This window comes from Loxodonta africana, unplaced genomic scaffold (assembly GCF_030014295.1).
Source record: "Loxodonta africana isolate mLoxAfr1 unplaced genomic scaffold, mLoxAfr1.hap2 scaffold_41, whole genome shotgun sequence".
Taxonomy (NCBI): Eukaryota; Metazoa; Chordata; class Mammalia; order Proboscidea; family Elephantidae; genus Loxodonta; species Loxodonta africana.
Window position 1 is genome coordinate 2,177,529 of NW_026975124.1, and position 20,296 is coordinate 2,197,824.

Here is a 20,296-nt window from a genome sequence, read left to right on the forward strand (position 1 = left end):
GCATGTGTGGTGAGGCAAGCAGTGATGCTCGGGACATGTTTTTCACATCAGAAGAGATCGAGTGGTGGAAAGTCTACACGAGCTTCGAGAACCAGTGAAAAGCAGTGCTAAGTTGGCAAAAGATAAGTACATGTATTTAAAATGCCACACAAATCAAAAATCATCCGCTTTGGGAAGAACATCTCTCTCATTTACCTGCTTCCTCCCTCTCTGTTTTTAGTCTTGGACCAGCTTCAGCTATTTCTGGGTGCCCTGGGCCAGAAGTAGGAACTATCACATGCCCTGGAGCAGGAACAAACAACAAAAAATAATCTGCCAGCTTCCCTAAGCCAGGAACTCAGGGAAGGCACAGACATAAGGGGTCCAAGGACTTTGAATGCCTTTCACCCTTGCATAGATCTGTGTAGGCCCATTTCAACAGCATAGGCCCTCATTAGCACACTACGACAGGGTACATACCTGAAGCCTATTTTCAACTGTATCAGTTATAAAGTGGAGTGGCAGATTCGTGATATTTGACAACGTTCTGCCAATTAAGCAGAGTCCTCACCTACCCACATCAGTGACTTGAGGGTTGGTGGCTCCACCCATGCCACCTAGCCACGCAATTCAGGAGTCCAAGAATAAGTGGTGAATCCCAGTCCTTACAACCAACGGCATTGGTTGCCCACGGTCTGGCTGCAAAACCCACCCACCTATGTGCTCTAGGGAACAGGGACATGCTTTCCTCCCAGACATTCAGGGGCAGTCATTCCCCCCACAGTAGCCAGACACCTGTACCTACACCAATCAACCCTGTCAATGTAGGACTGTAGGTGAGAGCCTACACCACATGTCAAACTAGCTCACCCAAGCAGCCTATTTGAGCATATCAAAATAAAACAAGAAGCTAGGACACAGTACACCGAAAAAAACAAAAACAAACCCAGTGCCATCAAGTAGATTCCGACTCAGTAAGCAAACATAAAATAAATGAATATGATAACTTACTGATGGCTCAGAGACAAGTGTAAATATCAAATAACATAAAGAGGCAGACCATGATGGATTCAGGAAGCTCCCAAAACAACAAATCAAGAAATCTTCCAAATGAAGAGAAATTCCAGGAATTGCTGGAGATAGAATTTAAAAGATTAATATACCGAGCTCCTCAAGAGATCCAGGAGGAGATCAGGCAAAACGAAGAACAAGCCAAGGAACACACAGATAAAACAATAGAGGAACATAAGAAGGTTATACAAGAGTATGATGACAAATGTAACAGGCTGCAAGAATCCATAGAAAGATAGCAAGCAAATCCAAAAGAGTAACAATAAAATTTCAGAATTAGACAACTCAATAGAAAATGAGAGAAGCAGAATTGAGGCACTGGAAGTCAGAATTAGTGAGACTGAAGATAAAGCACTTGACACCAACTTATTTGAGGAAAAATCAGATAAAATATTTTTTTTTTAAATTGAAGAAACTCTAAGAATTATGCGGGACTCTATCAAGAGTGATTGGAACACCAGAATCGGGGCAGGGGGTGGAGGGATAACAGAAAACACAGTGAGAATTGTTGAAGACTTCTTGTCTAAAAACTTCACTGATCTTGTGAAAGATAAGACGGTATCTATCCAAGATGCTTACTGAACCCCACACAAGGTAGATGCCAAGATAAAGTCACCAGGACATATTATAATCTTGCTTGCCAAAACCAAATATAAAGAGAGAATTTTAAGAGTAGCTAGGGATAAACAAAAAGTCACCTATAAAGAAGGGTCAGTAAGACTAAGTTCAGACTACTCAGCAGAAACCATGCAGGCAAGAAGGACATATACGAAGCCCTGAAGGAAAAAAAAGAAATTGCCTGCCAAGAATTATATATCCAGCAAAACTGTCTCTCAAATATGATGGTGAAATTAGGACATTTCCAGATAAGCAATTTTAGGGAATTTTTAAAAACCTAACCAATATGACAAGAAATAATAAAGGGAGTTCTCCAGTTAGAAAATCAATAACATCAGCTAACAACCCAAGGCTAGAACATGGGACAGAACAACCAGATACCAACCCACGTAGGGACGTCACAAATAAATGAAAGCTAAAACACTGAAAATATAGAAACAGAGACATCGATCTATAAAAGATGACAACATTAAGACAAAAAAGAGGGACTAAATAATGTAGTCATAGATCTTTCATATGGAGAGGAAGTCAAGACGATACAAAGAAATAAAAGATTGGTTTAAATTTAGAAAAACAGGTAAATGTTAAGGTAACCCAAAGGAAACTAACAATCCTACACATTAAAATTAAAAAAAAACAAGGAAAACATAAATTTTCGGCAAATACAAAAGCAACAAGGAAAAGATGAAAGACTAAAAAGAAAAACGATTCAGCACAGAGAAAAATAAATTAGCAGTAAATACAAAGGCAACAAAAATGAAGAAGATGGAAAGAAAATGCACAAAGAACAACAACTCAAGAAAATTAAGTGGAATAAGGAAAATGTCAACAAGACATACACAAAAAAAGACGAAAATGACAGCACTAAACTCATAACTATGAATAATTATGATAAATGTAAATGGTTTAATTGCACCAATAAGGAGAGAGAGAGTAGCAGAATGGATTAAAAAACATGATCTGTCTGTATGCAGACTGCAAGAGACACACCATACACTCAGGGACATAAACAAACTAAATCTCAAAAAATGGGAAAAAAAAAAAAATATATATATATATCAAGCAGACAACAATAAAAAATAAGAGTGGCAATATTAATCTCTGATAAAACAGGCTTTAAAGTAAAATACACCACAAAGGAAAAGGAAATACACTATATAATTATTAAAGGGTCAATAATTTTTTTTATACCAGGAGGACAAAATCATAATAAATATTTATATACCCAATGACAGGGCTCCAAAATACATAAAACAAACTCAAACAGCATTGAAAAGAGAAATAGCTCCACAATAATAGTAGGAGACTTCAACATATCACTTCTGATGACAGACAGGATATCCATAAAGAAGCTCAATAAAGACACGGAAGATCTAAATACCACAATCAGCCAACTGATCTCATAGACTTAAACACAACACTCCACCCAACGGTAGTCAAGTAAACTTTCTTTTCTAACACTCATGGAGCATTCTTGAGAATAGACCACGTATTAGGCCACAAAACAAGCATTAACAGAATCCAAAACATCAAAATATTACACAGCATGTTTCCTGACCATAAAGCCATAAAAGTCAAAACGCTGTAGTTATCATACATTTTAATTTCTTACATATTTTAAACCCAATAAAGTCTATTCTTATTATGTCATGCAGTCAGTAATCCTCTATTTTTACCCATTTCATTAACTTTCATTCCTTCTTGCATCTTAAGCCTTTGACCTTATTTTCTTCCTGCTTTTTTGAAGAATACCTTTGGAATTTTCTTTAATGTGGGCATGCTGATGTTAACTTATCTAGGTTTTGTTTGTCTGAAAAAAAAAGGTCTTTGCTCATTCATGAAGGATGTTCTTCCTCAGCACAGAGTTCTGCCTTGCCACGTATTTTCTCTCTATAATTTAAATATACCATCTTATTGTCTTAGGGTTTTCACTATTTCTGTACAGAAGTCATCAGCCAGTTTTTTTGTTTGTCCTTTAAAGATAATCTCTTCCATTCTTTAAGTAGTGTTAAATTATTTGTTTTTTGTGGGTTTTTTTGTCTTTAGCTTCAGCAGTCCTAGTATGATGTACCTAGATACGAATTTCTTTGTATTTACCCTACATGGGTCTTATTAGGAAACCCTGGTGGCGTAGCGGTTAAGTGTTATGGCTGCTAAGCAAAAGGTCAGCAGTTCGAATCCACGAGGTGCTCCTTGGAAACTCTACGGGGCAGTTCTACTCTGTCCTATAGGGTCGCTTTGAGTCAGAATTGACTCGACGGCAGTGGCTTTGTTCTTTTTTTTTTTTTTTTTTGGTTTGGGTTTTGTAAGTCTTCTAGGATCTGTGACTTGGTATCTTTAATCATTTGAAGAAAATTCTCAGCCATTATCTCAGTTTTTCTGCCTCATTCTTTTTCTTCCTTCTTAAAGTATCTTATGCTAGATATTCTCATCGTATTCTCTGTACCTTATTCCTTTTTATGTTATATATATTTTTCCTTTTGTCTATGCCTCTATTTTATTCCAACATATCTTCCAGTTCACTGAATCTCTCTTCAGCATTTTTAATCTGCTGTTATATACATGCATTAAGATTTTAACTTCAGGTATAGTTTTCAATTGACTAAGTTGATACTTTTCTTAGTTTCTAGTTTTTTGCCAAATTTCTAAGTCTTGCCTTTATTTCTTTGAACATAATAGAGTTATTTCAGTGTCTTTGTCTGATAGCTCCAATATCTAGTTTTTCTGTGAATCTCATTCTGTTATTTGTTGTTTCTACAGGTTTCACTTTTTTTTTTTTTAAATTGTTGATTATATTAGAGAGGCGAGGCCAAGATGGCAGAGTAGTGAGACGCTGCCAGCGATCCCTCTTAGAAAAAAGACCCGAAAAAACAAGTGAAGCGATTATATTTATGACAAGCTAGGAGCCCCGAACATCAAAGGCAAAGTTAGAAAACGGACTCAGCGGCAGGGGGAAGGAGAGACTATTCAGAAGTGGAGAGGAGTTACTGGACCTGAATAGCCAGGAACCCTCAGGCACCGTTCCCTGGAGCGACTGCAGTGGGGCTGGCAGTAGCGTTCCAGAGACGCTTCGCTCACGGAAAGACAGCTAGTTGCACAGACCACTCACACCTCCAGAACAAGAAAAGAATGACACTCTCGGCAAAAGCTAATTACTTGTGTTTATTTTACCACGCCTCCAACCCCCAAGCCGGTTTCAGTGGCTGTCAACTTCCCTGGGCCTGAGATAGGCCCTGGTACACTCTGAGCCATTCTTCCGTCCTTGAAAAAGGTGTAAGTTCACAACTGGGGGAAAGATAATCTGCCATCTCAATTAAGCTGGGGAGCTCAGGACAGAAGCAGCTCTTGTTCAGGCACAAACAGCCCATGGGTTTGAATACCTTTCACCCCAGCATGGACCTGTGTGGGCCCATTTCAGGAGAATAGGCCCTTGTTGCCAGACTGCAACTCTTTCAGCTGGACGGTGGAAAGATGGGTGTTTGATGTTTGACACTGCTTTGCCTATTAAACAGGGTCTTCACCTACCCACATCAGGGGCCTAAGGACTGGTGGCTCCACCCACAATACCTAGCCACCTGTGACAGGGCTCCAAGGGTAAGTAGTACCGCCCAGAACTTACAACCCAAAGCATTGGGTACCCATCGCCCTTCTGCAGAACCCACCCGTGTGCTCTACAGAACAGGGATGCACTTTCCTCACAGACACTCAGAGGTCAGCTGTCGGACCCCGGCCTTGATCAGAGCCTGACCCCCTACTGCAGCCAGATACTTCTGCCTACACCAATAACCCCTGCCCCTTTAAGACTGTAGGACAGAGCCCGTACCACATACTTTATGACCAACTACCTGGGCACCTGAGTTGAATCCATACAAGAAAAGTAAATGAACTCCTAGGCTCATATGCCTGGTAACAGTGCTAGCCATCTGGTGATAGTACATTAGAGCTTCGAAGGTGAAAATAATCAACCTAGTGCACTCAAGCAGCTTATTTGGGTATAACAAAACTAAACAAAGCAAGAAGCTAGGATACAAAAAGCAAGCATAAAATAAACTAATACAATAACTTATAGATGGCTCAGATAAGTCGATATCAAATCACATAAAGAGGCAGACACGGGGGCAGGACCAAGATGGCTCACTAGGTAGAAGCTTCTGCTTATCCCTCTTGAAACAAACACTCGAAAAACAAGTGAATCAATTACATAAAGGACAATCTACAAACCCTGACCATCAAACACAGAACTAAGGAGTTGACCTGAGTGACGGGGAGTGAAAAGCCACACTGCAGCAGGGACCGCTTCCAGAGCCAGTGTCTCATGCCACCGCCTAGAGCCCTCATGGTTCCCTGGTGCCAGAGTGGTGGGGCTGATTGTAGCTTACTGAGACAGGGAAGCACGGATGTAGGCCTAACCCTCAGGACCAACCTCGGAGGGGACCCAGACAGCACACGCAGGCTCCACACAGACGCGGCTGACAGGGAAATGAAAAACCATGGGGAAGCAGCGACTGGTTTTGGAGCCTGGAGTGCAGGGTCCCAGAAAAGAAACCTTGGTGCTGGGCTTTGGAATAAGTTTGGGGGAGCTGATTGCATCTTCCTGAGACGGTGTGATCATGGATGCAGCCCTAACCCTCTGAGACAGTCTCAGCAGGGATACAGCCAGCACACACAAGCTGCACAATGCTCTGGAATCTCAGAAAAAACAGTCCTCACCAAACAACATAAGTAACTTTCTATATTTTGCTAGGCTACTCTCTTCTATATATCTGATTCCACCCCTCATTGCCCCAGCCAGCTTCATTAACATTGGAATTCCCTGTGCCAGCGAGTGAAGTGCACTGCTGGATTTTTTTTCTTCTTTCTTTTCTAACCCATTCTCCTGGCCTGAGAAAAGCAGCATTTAACCATCAAAGAAAAAAATCCTTCCCTGACTTCCCTAAACTGCAATTAACAATACAGAATCAGCTCCATCCAGGCATTAAGAGACCCATAGTCTTTGGCTTTCACCCTACAGGTAACTAGGTGGCTATTATAATGCAAAGGCAATTCTGATAGAGATCTGACCATAATTGTTTTAGCTCAGCAGTGGAAAGGCAAGTTTTGGAGGTCAGATACCTCTCTACCTATTAAACAGAGCCCTCACTGATCCACACCAGCGAAAAGAGGGCTGAGACTCCACCCACACCACCTAGCCACCTGCTAGAGGGGTCTGAGAATAGTGACGCCTACCCAAGCATTGGGTGCCTAAGATACAGCTGCAAAGCCCACCCACCAGAGCACTCTAGAGAATAGAGCCACACCTACCTCACTGACACTTGAAGGAAGACTGTCAGCATCCTGCCCTCCTCGAAATGTGACCCCCTGCCACTAATAGAAACTGGTGCATAGAACCATCACCACTACTCCTCTAAGATAATAGGTGAGAGCCTACACCACACACTAGGTAACCAGCTATGAGGACACCTGAGCTGATTCTATTCGAGAATAGTGAATGGACTCATACGCTTATACACCTGGTAACAGCTCAGGGAAGCTGGTAACAGGATGTAAGTGATTCAAAAGCTACAGCAATCATGATACCACAATCTAGTAGCCCATCTGGGTGTACTGCAACAAAACAAAACAAGAAGATAAGACTCAGTGAGCAAATATAAAATATTACAATATCTTATAAATGGCTCAGAGACAGCAGTCGACATCAAATCACATGAAGAAGCAGACCATGATTCCTTCTACAACCCCCCAAATCAAAGAATCAAAATCATTCCCAGATGTAGATACATTCCTAGAATTGCCAAATGTAGAATATAAAAAAATTATATACAGAATGCTTCAAGACATCAGGGATGACCTCACAAGTGAAATAAGGCAATCTACAGAAAAAGCCAAGGAACACACGGATAAAGCAGTTGAAGAAATCCAAAAGATTATTCAAGAACATAGTGAAAAAATTAATAAGCTGTAAGAATCCATAGCGACACAGCATTCAGAAATCCAAAAGAGTAACAATAAAGTCACAGAATCAGACAATTCAATAGGAAGTCAGAGTGGGGGAGCTGGAGGATAAGACAATTGACACAAATATAGTTGAAGAAAAGTCAGATAAAAGAATTTAAAACTATGAAGAAACCCTAAGAATCATGGGAGACTCTATCGAGAATAATTTGCATGTGATTGGAGTTCCAGAACAGGGAGGGATAACAGAAAATACAGAGAGAATAGTGGAAGATGTGTTGGCACAAAAATTCCCTGGCCTCATGAAAGATGAAAAGATATCTACCCAAGATGCTCATCGAACCTCATACAAGATAGATACCAAACGAAAATCACCAAGACATATCATCAAATCTGCCAAAATCAAAGATAAAGAGAAAATTTTAAAAGCACCCAAGGATAAACGAAAAGTTACCTACAAAGGAGAATCAATAACTTTGCACTACTCGGCAGAAACCATGCAGGCAAGAAGGCAATAGGATGACATATATAGAGCACTGAAAGAGGAAAAACTGTCAGCCAAGAATCATATATCCAGCAAAACTCTAAAACATGAAGGTGAAATTAAGATATTTACAGATAAACACAAGCTTAGAGAATCTGAAAAAATGAACCAAAACTGCAAGAAGTACTAAAGGAAATTCTTTGGTCAGAAAATCAATAACATCAGATACCAACACAACACAAGGTCACAGAACAAAACATCCTGATATCAACTCAGATAGGGAAATCACAAAAACAAAGTAAGATTAATTAAAAAAAAAATTACTCAAAATAGGGAATCACTGATGTCATTATGTAAAAGATTACAATAGTCAAAAAAGAGGGACTAAATACAGGAGGCATATATCTTACATATGGAGAGGAAACCAAGGCGATATAGGGAGAAAGAAGTTAGATTTTTACTTAGTCAAACTGGGGTAAATATTAAGGTAACCAAAATGAGGTCTAAGAATTCCATACTTCAAAATAAAAACCAAGGTAAACATAAGGACTCACCAAAATAAATTCAACTACTATAAAAAGGAGGAACACACATTCTACAAAGAAAAACTCAGCACAAAAAAGTAAATGGAAAAATGAAATTGTCAAAAACAGGCATCAAAATGACAGCACTAAACTCATACTTATCTAATTACACTTAATGTAAATGGACTAAATTCACCAATAAAGAGACAGAAAGTTGCAAACTGGATTAAAAAACACGATCAGACTGTATGCTGCATAAAAGAGACACACCTTAGACTTGGAGACACAAATAAACTAAAACTGAAAGGATGGATAAAAATATATCAAGCAAATAACAATCAAAAAGGAGCAGGAGAGGCAATATTAATTTCCGACAAAATAGACTTTAAAGTTAAATCCACCACAAAGGATAAAGAAGGACACTACATATGATTAAAGGGCAATTTACAAGGAAGATATAACCATATTAAATATTTATGCACCCAATGACAGGGCCACAACATTCATAAAACAAATGTTAACAGAATTAAAAAGTGAGACAGACACCTCCACAATTATGGTAGGAGACTTCAACACAACCCTCTCGGTAAAGGGTAGGAAATGTAGTAAGAAGCTCAATAGAGACACGGAAGATCTAATTGCTACAATTAAACAACTTCACTTCATAGACTTATACAGAACACTCCACCCAACAGCTGCAAACTGTAATTTCTTTTCTAGTGCACATGAAACATTCTCTAGAACAGATCACATATTAGGTCATAAAACAAGCCTTTACAGAATGCAAAACACTGAAATATTACAAAACATCTTCTCTGAACAAAAGACCATAAAAGTAAAAATCAATAACAGAAAAACCAGGCAAAAGAAATCAAATGTTTGGAAACTGCACAATACCCTGCTCAAAAAAGACTGGGTTATGGAAGACCTTAAGGAGGGAATAAAGAAATTCACAGAATTCAACGAGACTGAAAACACTTCCTATGAAAACCTTTGGGACATGGTGAAAGCAGTGCTCAGAGGTCAATTTATATCAATAAAGGCACACATATTAAAGAAGAGCCAAAATGAAAGAACTGTCCCTACAACTTGAACAAACAGAAAGAGAGCAACAAAAGGAACTGTCAGGCACCAGAAGAAAGCAAAAAATGAAAACTACAGCAAAATTAAATGAATTAGAGAACAGAAAAATAATTGAAAGAGTTAACAAGGCCAAAAACTGCTTCTTTGAAAAAATTAACAAAATTGATAAACCACTGGCCAGACTGACTAAAGAAATACAGGAAAAGAAACCAATAACCCAAATAAGAAATGGGATGGGCCATATCACAACAGATCCAACTGAAATTAAAACAATCATATCAGATTACTACAAAAAATCGTTCTCTAGCAAATTTGAAAATCTAGAAAAAATGGATGAATTCCTAGAAAAACACTACCTACCTAAACTAACACAAACTGAAGTAGAACAACTAAATAGACCCATAACAAAAAAAGAGATTGAAAAGGTAATGAAAACACTCCCCAAAAATAAAGTTCTGGCCCTGACGGCTTCACTGCAAAGTTCTACCAAACTTTCAGGGAAGACTTACCACTACTACTGAAGGTATTTCAAAGCATAGAAAAGGACAGAATACTACCTAACTCCTCCTACGAAGCCAGCATAACCCTGATACCAAAACCAGCTACAGATAACACACAAAAAGAAAATTACAGACCTATATCCCTCAAGAACATAGATGCAAAAATCCTCAAGAAAATTCTAGCCCATAGAATTCAACAACATATCAAAAAAAGAATCCATCATCACCAAGTAGGATTTATACCAGGTATGCAAGGTTGGTTCAATATTAGAAAAACAATTAATGTTATCCACCACATAAAAAAAAGACAAGAACCACATAATTTTATCAATTGATGCAGAAAAGGCATTTCACAAAGTCCAACACCCACTCATGATAAAAACTCTCAGCAAAATAGGAATAGAAGGAAAACTCCTCAACATAATAAAGGGTATTGATACAAAGCCAATACCCAGCATCATCCTAAATGCAGAGAGCCTGAAAGCATTTCCCTTGAGAACGGGAAACAGACAAGGATCCCCTTTATCACCACTCTTATTCAACATTGTGCTAGAGGTCCTAGCCAGAGCAACTGGGCTAGACAAAGAAATAAAGGGCATCCAGACTGGTAAGGAAGAAGTAAAATTATCTCTATTTTCCAACGACATTATCTTATACACAGAAAACCCTAAGGAATCCTCAAGAAAACTATTAAAACTAATAGAAGGATTCAGCAGAGTTTCAGGTTACAGTATAAACGTACAAAATCGGTTGGATTCCTCTACACCAACAAAAAGAACATTGAAGAGGAAATCACCAAATGAATACTATTCAGAGCAGCCCCCAAGAAGATAAAATACTTAGGAATAAACCTTACCGAAAATGTAAAAGAGCTATACCAAGAAAACTACAAGGTACTACTGCAAAAAAAAAAAAAGGGACCTAAGTAATTGGAAAAACATACCTTGCTCATGGATAGGAAGACAACATTGTAAAATTGTCCGTTCTACTAAAAGCCATCTATAGACACAATGTACTTCCGATCCAAATTCCAATGTCATTTTTTAAAAAGATGGAGAAACAAATCACCCACTTCATATGGAAGGGAAAGAAGTCGCGGATAAGTAAAGCATTACTAAAAAAGAACAAAGTGGGAGGACTCACTCTGCCTGATATTAGAACCAATTATACCGCCACAGGAGTCAAAACAGCCTGATACTGGTACAAAAATACACACGTAGACCAATGCAACAGAATTGAGAATCCAGATATAAATCCATCCACATATGAGCAGCTGATATTTGACAAAGGCCCAGTGTCAGTTAATTGGGGAGAAGACAGTCTTTTTAACAAAAGGTGCTGGCGTAACTGTATATCCATCTGCAAAAAATGAAACAGGACCCCTACCACACACCATGCACAAAAACTAACTCCAAATGAATCAAAGACCTAAACATAAAATCTAAAACGATAAAGATTATGGAAGAAAAAATAGGGACAACACTAGGAGACCTAATACATGGCATAAACAGAATACAAAACATTACTAAAAATGACGAAGAGAAACCAGATAACTGGGAGCTCCTAAAAATCAAACACCTATGCTCATCTAAAGACTTCACCAAAAGAGTAAAAAGACCACCTACAGACTAGGAAAAAGTTTTCAGATAAGACATCTCCACCTGGTGCCTGACCTCTAAAATCTACATAACTCTGCTAAAACTCAACCACAAAAAGATAACAACCCAATTAAAAAATGGGCAAAGGATATGAACAGGCACTTCACTAAAGAAGACATTCAGGCAGCTAACAGATACATGAGAAACTGCTCTCGAAGATTAGCCATTAGAGACATGCAAATCAAAACTACAATAAGATTCCATGTCACTCCAACAAGGCTGGCATTAATCCAAAACACACAAAATAATAAATGTTGGAGAGGCTGGGGAGAGACTGGAACACTTATACACTGCTGGTGGGAATGTAAAATGGTATACAACCACTTTGGAAATCAATTTGGCGCTTCCTGAAAACCTAGAAATAGAACTACCATACAACCCAGCAATTCCACTCCTCGGAATACATTCTAGAGAAATAAGAGCCTTTAAACAAATAGATATATGCACATCTGTGTTTACTGCAGCACTGTTTACAAGAGCAAAAAGATGGAACCAACCAAGGTGCCCATCAATGGATGAATGGATAAATAAATTATGGTATATAAACACAATGGAATACTACACATCGATAAAGAACAGTGACGAATCTGTGAAATACTTCATAACATGGAGAAACCTGGAAGGCATTATGCTGAGTGAAATTAGTTGCAAAAGGTCAAATAGTGTACAAGACCACTATTATAAGATCTTGAGAAATAGTTTAAACTGAGAAGAACATATTCCTTTGTTTTTACAAGAAGGGGGAGGGAGGGAGGGTATGAGAGGGGTATTTACTAAAGAGATCGACAAGAACTACTTTGGGTGAATGGAAGGAGAACACTCAACACAGTGGAGGTCAGCACAACTGGACTAAACCAAAGCAGTTTCCTGAATAAACTGAATGCTTCGAAGGTCAGCAAAGCAGGGGCAGAGGTTTGGGGACCATGGTTTCAGGGGACATCTAAGTCAACTGACATAATAAAATCTATTAAGTAAACATTCTGCATCCCACTTTGAAGAGTGGCATCTGGGATCTTAAATGCTAGCAAGCAGCCATCTCAGATGCATCAATGATTCTCAACCCATCCGGATCAAGGGAGAATGCAGAACACCAAGAACATAAGATAATAACGAGCCCAAGAGACAGAAAGGACTACATGAACTAGAGACTACATCATCCTGAGACCAGAAGAACTAGATAGCGCCGGGCCACAACCAATGACTGCCCTGACAGGGAACGTAACAGAGATCCCTTGAGGGAGCAGGAGAACAGTGGGATGCAGACCCCAAATTCTCATAAAAAGACCAGACTTAATGGTCTGACTGAGACTGGAAGGACCCCAGTGATCATGGGCCCTACACCTTCCGTTTACCCACTACAGGAACCCTCCCCAAAGCCAGTTCATCAGACATGGATTGGACTAGACAATGGGTTGGAGAGGGATGCTGGTGAGGCATGAGCTACTTGGTTTGGGTGGACACTTGAGACAATGTTGGCGTCTCCTGCCTGGAAGGGAGGTGGGTGGGTAGAGGGGCTTAGAAACTGGCAAAATGCTCACGAAAAGAAAGAGTGGAAGGAGGCAGTGGGCTGTCCCATTGTGGGGAAAGTAATTGGGAATATGCAACAAGTTGTGTGTAAGTTTTTATGTGATAGACTGGCTTGATTTGTAAACTTTCACTTAAAACACAATAAAAAGTAAAAAAAAAAAAAGCTGACCCATGATTGCTTCAACAAGCTTTCAGAACAAAGACTCAAGGAATCTTCTGGATGAAGGTGCAATCCTGGAATTACCAGATGCAGAATACAAAAGATTAATATACAGAACTCTTAAAGACATTAGGAAGGAAATGAGGCAAAATGCAGAACAAGTCAAGGAACACAAAGATAAAGCAGCCGAAAAAATTAAAAAGATTACTCAAGAACGTAATTAAAAATTTAATAAGCTGCAAGAAACCATACAGAGACTGCAATCAGAAATTCAGAAGATAAACAATAAAATTACAGTATTAGAAAACTCGATAGAAACTAAGAGCACAATTGAAGAACTGGAAGGCAGAATTACTGAGATTGAAGATAAAACACTTGGGACCAATATATTTGAAGAGAAACCAGATAAAAGAATTTTAAAAAATGAAGAAATCCAAAAAATCATGTGGGACTTTATCAAGAGAAATAACTATGAGTGATTGCGGTACCAGAAGAGGGAGGGCTAACAGAAAATACAGAGGGAACTGTTGAAGATTTGTTGGCAGAAAACTTCCCTGATATCATGAAAGATGCTCATGGAATTCCACGTAAGGTAGATCTCAAAAGAAAGTGACCGAGACATATAATAATCAAACTTGCCAAAAACAAATACAAAGAGAATTTTAAGAGAGGCTAGGGATAAAGGAAGTCACCAACGAAGGAGAGTAAATAATAATAAACGTGGACTACTCAGCAGAAATCATGCAGGCAAGAAGGCAAAGGGATGACTTATATAAAATATTGAAGGAAAAAAATTGCCAGCCAGGAATCAAATCAGCCTGGCCCTCTGGCCTTCTGGCCCTCTGGCCTTAGCCCTCTAACTCTAGCCCCTAAGCCCTAAGCCCCAAGCCCCAAAGCCCCTAAGACACTAAGCCCTTAGGTTCTAACCACCAAGGCCCTAAACTCTAACCCTAACCCAAACACTAACCCCTATACTCTAAACCCTACAACCTAAACACCTACACCCCAAAACACTACACACTAAAATCATACACTCTAAACCCTATACTCTAAGCCGAAAACCCTAAACCCAAAACTCAAACCCCAAAGCCTAAACCGTAAACCTAACCGTAAAGCCTAAACGCTAACACCTAACCCTAAACCCTAACCACCCTAACTCTAACAGCCCTAACCCTAACTACTCTACCCCAACCCTCAAACCCTAACCCTCTAACACTAACCTGAAACCCTAATCTGAAACCCTAACCCTCTAACTCTAACCCTGTAACCCTAGACCTAAACCTAACCCCAACCCCCAAACTCAACCCCAAACCCTAAACCTCAAATCTCTAGCCCTAAACCTAAGAATGAGCCTAAGCCTAACCCTAACACTTAACCCTAAACCATAACACTTAAAACCCTAACATGCAAAACCCTAACAACTTTAGCCCTAACACATTTAACCCTAATACCCTAAATGCCAAAACCCTAAACACTAACACCCTTAACCCCAACCCCTAACCCCTAAACCCTAACTTAAACCCTAAACCATCTAACCATCTAACCCTCTAGCCCTAATATCCTAACCCTAAACCCTAAAACCTAAACCCTAACCCCAGCCCCCAGCCCTAACCCTCACTCTAAGCCTTAAACCCTAAACCCTAAGCCCTAAACCCTAGGTTCTAAACCCTAAGCCCTAAATATAACCTAAATCCTAAAACCCTAAAGTCTAAGCCCTAAGCCCTAAACCTAACCCTCTAACCCTAAACCCTAAAACCTTACCCCAAACCCATCCCAAACCCCTAAACCTGAACCCCTAAACCCTAGCCCTAACCCCTAACCCTAAACCTCTAAATCATACCCCTAATCCTCTAACCCTAAACCTCTAAACCTAACTCTCTAACCCTAACCACAACACCAATCCCAACCTCTGAACCCCGAAACCCTAACCCCCTAACCCTAAGCCTCTGAACTCTAAGCCTAAACCCTCTCACCCTAAACCCTAACCTTCACCCCCTCACACGCTCACCTTCTCACTCCCTCACTCTATAATCTTCTCAACCTCTAACCCCTCACCTTAACTCCCTCAATGTCTAACCCCCAACCCTCTAAACCCCAGGCCTCTAACACCTACCCTCTAACCCCAACCCTCTAACCCCAAACCACAAATCCCAAACAAACCCAACACCAACCCCAACCCTAAACCTAAACCCTAACAACTAAAACCTAACCCAAACCCTAACGACTAAACCCCAAAACCCTAAACCCCAAAATGCAACCCCTAACACCTAACCTGTAACTCCAAACTTTAACCTCAAACCCTAACCCTAAACCTAACACCTAACCCCAACCCAAAAACCCTAACCGAAAAACCCTAACTCTAAACTCTAACCCCCAAACCGCAAACCCTAACCCCAAACCCTAACCCTAACTCTAACAACTCTAACCCTAACATCCCTAACCCCAAACCCTAACCCTTTTTGTTAGCAGCCGTAGCACTTAACCACTAGCCACCAGGGTTTCCATGAGCAGTCACAGGAATAGACATATGCACACCCATGTTCACTGCAACATTATTCACAGTAGCAAAAAGACGGAAACAACCTCAGTGCTCATCCACAGAGGAACGGATAAACAAACTACGGGTACATACACACAGTGGAACACTACACGACAAAAAAGACCAATAATGAATCTCCGAAACATCTCATGCCATGGATGAACCTGGAGCACATCACACTGACTAAGTCAATCACAAAACGACATATACACTAAGAGACCACTATCATAAAAACCCATGAAAAATTTACACACAGAAACAATCCTTGATGTTCACCAGGGAGACAAAGAGGGTAGAGAAAAGCCAACTAAACAATAACCAAAAAAACCAAAACCCACCGCCGTCGAGTCGATTCCAGCTCACAGAGACTCTATAGGACAGATTAGAACTGCCCCATAGAGTTTCCAAGGAGTGCCTGGTGGATTCGAACTACAGACCTTTGGTTAGCACCGGTGGGTCTTAACCACTACACCATCAGGGTTTCCAACCAAACAACAGATACGTGGTAACTCTGGTGAAGGACGAGACGGTACACGAGACTGGGGAATCAACCTCAGCCTCACTCTAACCCTAACCATAACCTTAAACCACTTGTGCCCGAGCCTAGTAACCCCAGCCCTAACCCCAACCCCCAACCACCTAAAACCTATACCCCTAAACCTAACTCCCAAACCTCTAACCCCCAAACCTGGACCCCTAACACCAAACCCTAACCCCTAACCCTAATCCTCCAACCCTTCTGCATCTCTGGGCCTCTCGACTCTCCGTCTATTTTCTCCCTCCAAATCCTACTAACACTCAGTGGAATTTTGAAGTTTCAGCTGTGCTTTGCTTCTTGGTGTCTCCACCGGTCCCATCAAGGCATGGCATCATTTCTTTGCTCTGCTTCACTATTCAGTTCCAAAACCATGGCTTAGAGTAGCCTGACACTGAACTTCAGCGATTCGGCGCAAGGCCGCGAGAGGGCCTGCGCACCGCCGGTTCTGTTCTGCCCACCAGACACTCCGAGCATGGGAACCTCCTGGACCTAAGCCGGGACGGACCTGGGTACCGCTCCAGTGGCGATAGCAGCTTTTTTTCCCCAGGGACCCAACGCCCCAGGGCGCTCTCTCAATACTCCCATTAATGCTATGATTATCCTAACCCACTCCTTCTGCGCGACCTAGTGAGTCCTCGACCAGGCCTGGACTTCACGACCCGCACCCCCCTGCCGAGGTCACCTACAGGAACCTGTAGGGCCACGCTCTCCCCGCTCAAGCTCTGCCCCTCCACATCCTGATGCCCTGCAGGCCTCTACTAGGTCCCCGCCCAGGGGAGAGTTGTCGCCCCGCACGGGATGGGGGGACACGAGTGAACATTCGGAAACCACCCCCCAGGCACGAAGCCCACTGCCCCTATTGAGGCCATGTGAGCAGGGCTGCCCCGCCGACTGGAGCCTGCAGGGCATCACTCACGTTTGTCAGCTCACCGCCCTCTGGGGGCTCGGGTTCCCAGAGCAGCCAATCCCCCTGGGGCGGGGGACGGTCCGTCCACAGGGGCTGCAAGATCGGGTTGGTGCCCATGGCTGGAGCTCTTAAAACCCTTATAAACCCTCATAAACCGCCAGCTCCAGACCTTCAAAAGTCAGCCCGAAAGACACCTAATCTCCAACCTAAAAAAAAAACCACACCTGTTGCCATCGAGTCAATTCTGACTCATAGCGACCCTATAGGACAGAGTAGAACCGCCCCACAGAGTTTCCAAGGAGTGCCTGGTGCATTCAAACTGCCTTCCTTTTGGCTAGCAGCCTCAGCACTTAACCACTACGCCACCAGGGTAACCCACTGAACCCACTGCCACCAGGGTAGAGGCTCCAAATCCCGCCAGTGTGAGGAACCCTCATATCCCCTCAGCACCAGAGACCGCGTCCACAGCGACCCGTACACAGCCCCGCACAAACCTTTAAGTTAACAAACAACCTGGTTGCTCAGGACCCCTTCCTGCTACCCCCACCCCCGCCACCCAGAGGGGGAGCGGGACCCGGCATCCACACTGTTAACAGACACTGAGTCGTTGCTTCCACAAGGAATAGGATCCCTGCGCAGCTCCACAGATTCCCAGGACCCCTTCCTTTCCCGGTGGGGCCGGGGCCGTGCCGACACCCCAGCCCTGAGAGTAGACCAGCCGAGCGCGGGCGGGCGCGGGGTGCCTCAGCCTCCCAGGCACAGCGCCCAAAACAGTAAGGGGCAGCAGGGCCTTGGGCGGGGGATCCCTCTCTCCCCTGTCCCTGGCACCCTACGGAGTCTGGTGGGGGTGGGACGACGAATGGGGGCGAGTGCCCCGCTGTCAGTCTGGAATCTCACCCCCCCCGGGCGAACTCTGGGCCTTGGTTTCCCCCCTGGCACAGGGAGCAGGTGGGGGCGGGGGCGGGGCAGGCGCCCATCCCCCAGCTTGGCCCGCAAACCCGCCCCGGGCAGAGTAGGGACCCGGGCGCAGCCCTGGACACGGCCTTTCTCCCCAAGCCCTTCAAGCCCCCAGGCCCGAGGGCCCTCTGCAGCTGGATCCCCAGGCTGGACCCCCCCTCCCCCCGCAAATCCAGGGGATGCAAATTTCGCAGACCAGCTGCGTCTCCCGGGCCAGAGGCTCCCTCTCGCAGCCCCTAGAGTGGCTGCGTCCACCCGGCCCCGCACCGCGTCCGCCCCTGGGAATCTCTCGGGACGGGATACGCTGGAGGGGGCGATGCAAGCTGCTAACCCAACGTCCGGACTCCCCAACCTCTGGAGCCCACGGGATGCTGGGACTGGGAACCGCCCTCCTGGCGCCTTCCCTCCACACCTTCGAGGGGCCGGGCTTGTTCAGTCTGGGAGCGGGTCCCTCCACCCACCTGCCCCAGTTTCATACCTTTCAGAGAACGCAGCCCGGAAAGCAGCACGAACAGCACCCTCTCTAAGGCGCGCCATCCGGCCTGGGCCCCTCACCACCCGTCCCAGCGCTTCCGGGAGTAACTGGCTGGACGGCTTGCAACATGGCTGCCGGCCCCTCCCAGCGGCCCGGGTTGAGGGCGGGCGTGGGGGGGTTGGGCCTCCAGAGGGGAGGGTGGGGTCTAGAAGCAAGGACAACGCCAAGGTGTGCGGGGTGAGGAGACAGGAGACGTCAGGAGAGGGCCCTCTCCCGCGCAGAGTTAAGTATTGGAGGTGCAAAGGTTAAGTGCTTGGCTAACTGAAAGGTGGGCCGTTGGAACCCACCAGCTCAGGGGTTGAAAAGATCTGCAGATGGGCTCCCATAAAGATTCTAACCAAACAAAATCCCAAACCAGTTGCTGTTGAATCAATTCTGACTCAGAGTAGAACTGCCCCATAGGGTGTCTAAGACTATAAGTCTTTACAGAAGCAGACTGCCATGTCTTTCTGCAAAGAACCAACTGGTGGATTCGAACTGTCCACCCTTTGGTTAGCAGCTGAGCTCTTAACCACGGGTGCCACCAGGGCTGCGCCATAAAGACTGCAACCTAGGAAATCTTGTGAGGCAGTTCTAAGTTGTCATAAGGGTTGATATGAGTCAGAATCTCTTGATGGCACACAACCATGATTGTACTAAGAAAAATTCCTCCAGATATCTGTCTACATGACCCCTGAAGCACACATGCATGCACGCTATCAAAGCAGTGCGGCCAAAGACAGGAAATTGGAATAGAGACATTATAGAGTGGACAGTGAAAAGTGATTTCTGAGGGGCGTGCAGCTCAAGTGGAGGAGGTAGCATACAACTAAATGCCCTTCTACTTCTATTGTTCAATAGTCTTGAGAAAGAATGTGTCCCAGGAATTAACTGTAGCCCAGGATAACTTGAAGACAGCAAATACAGAGGACCAGTCAGGATGCTTCTGCAGTGGTCAGGGTGAGGAGTGATGGTGGTAGTGCAGGTGGGAACAGTGGTCAGGCTTGAGGTGTACTCTGGAGCTTGAGCTGCCAAGAATTGCTGGTGGATCAGATGTATGGGATGAGGGGAATGGAGAATCAAAGGTGACTTCTGGAATTCAGGCTACCACGAGAGCATGGTCACCAGAGCCATCCTCTACCACGTGGAAAACCATGGAGGAACAAACTTGAGAAAATGAGCAAAAGATTTTTTCTGGACATGTTAGATTTGGATGTCTGAGGTCATCCAAGTGTGAAGAACAGTTCCCAGCTGTGGATACCACTCTGAGGTAGAATAGTTTTCC

At 43.1% G+C, this 20,296-nt stretch overlaps 1 long non-coding RNA gene across 1 annotated transcript in view; it reads right to left on the reverse strand.

Moving 5' to 3' along the window:
• LOC135229581 (uncharacterized) overlaps positions 1–19,082 on the reverse strand; it is an 88,963-nt gene extending 69,881 nt beyond the window's left edge. Inside the window, exon 1 of the long non-coding RNA XR_010320269.1 lies at positions 18,976–19,082. This is a non-coding gene — a long non-coding RNA (uncharacterized LOC135229581). The remainder of the gene's footprint in view (positions 1–18,975) is intronic.
• Between the last annotated feature and the right edge of the window lie 1,214 nt (positions 19,083–20,296).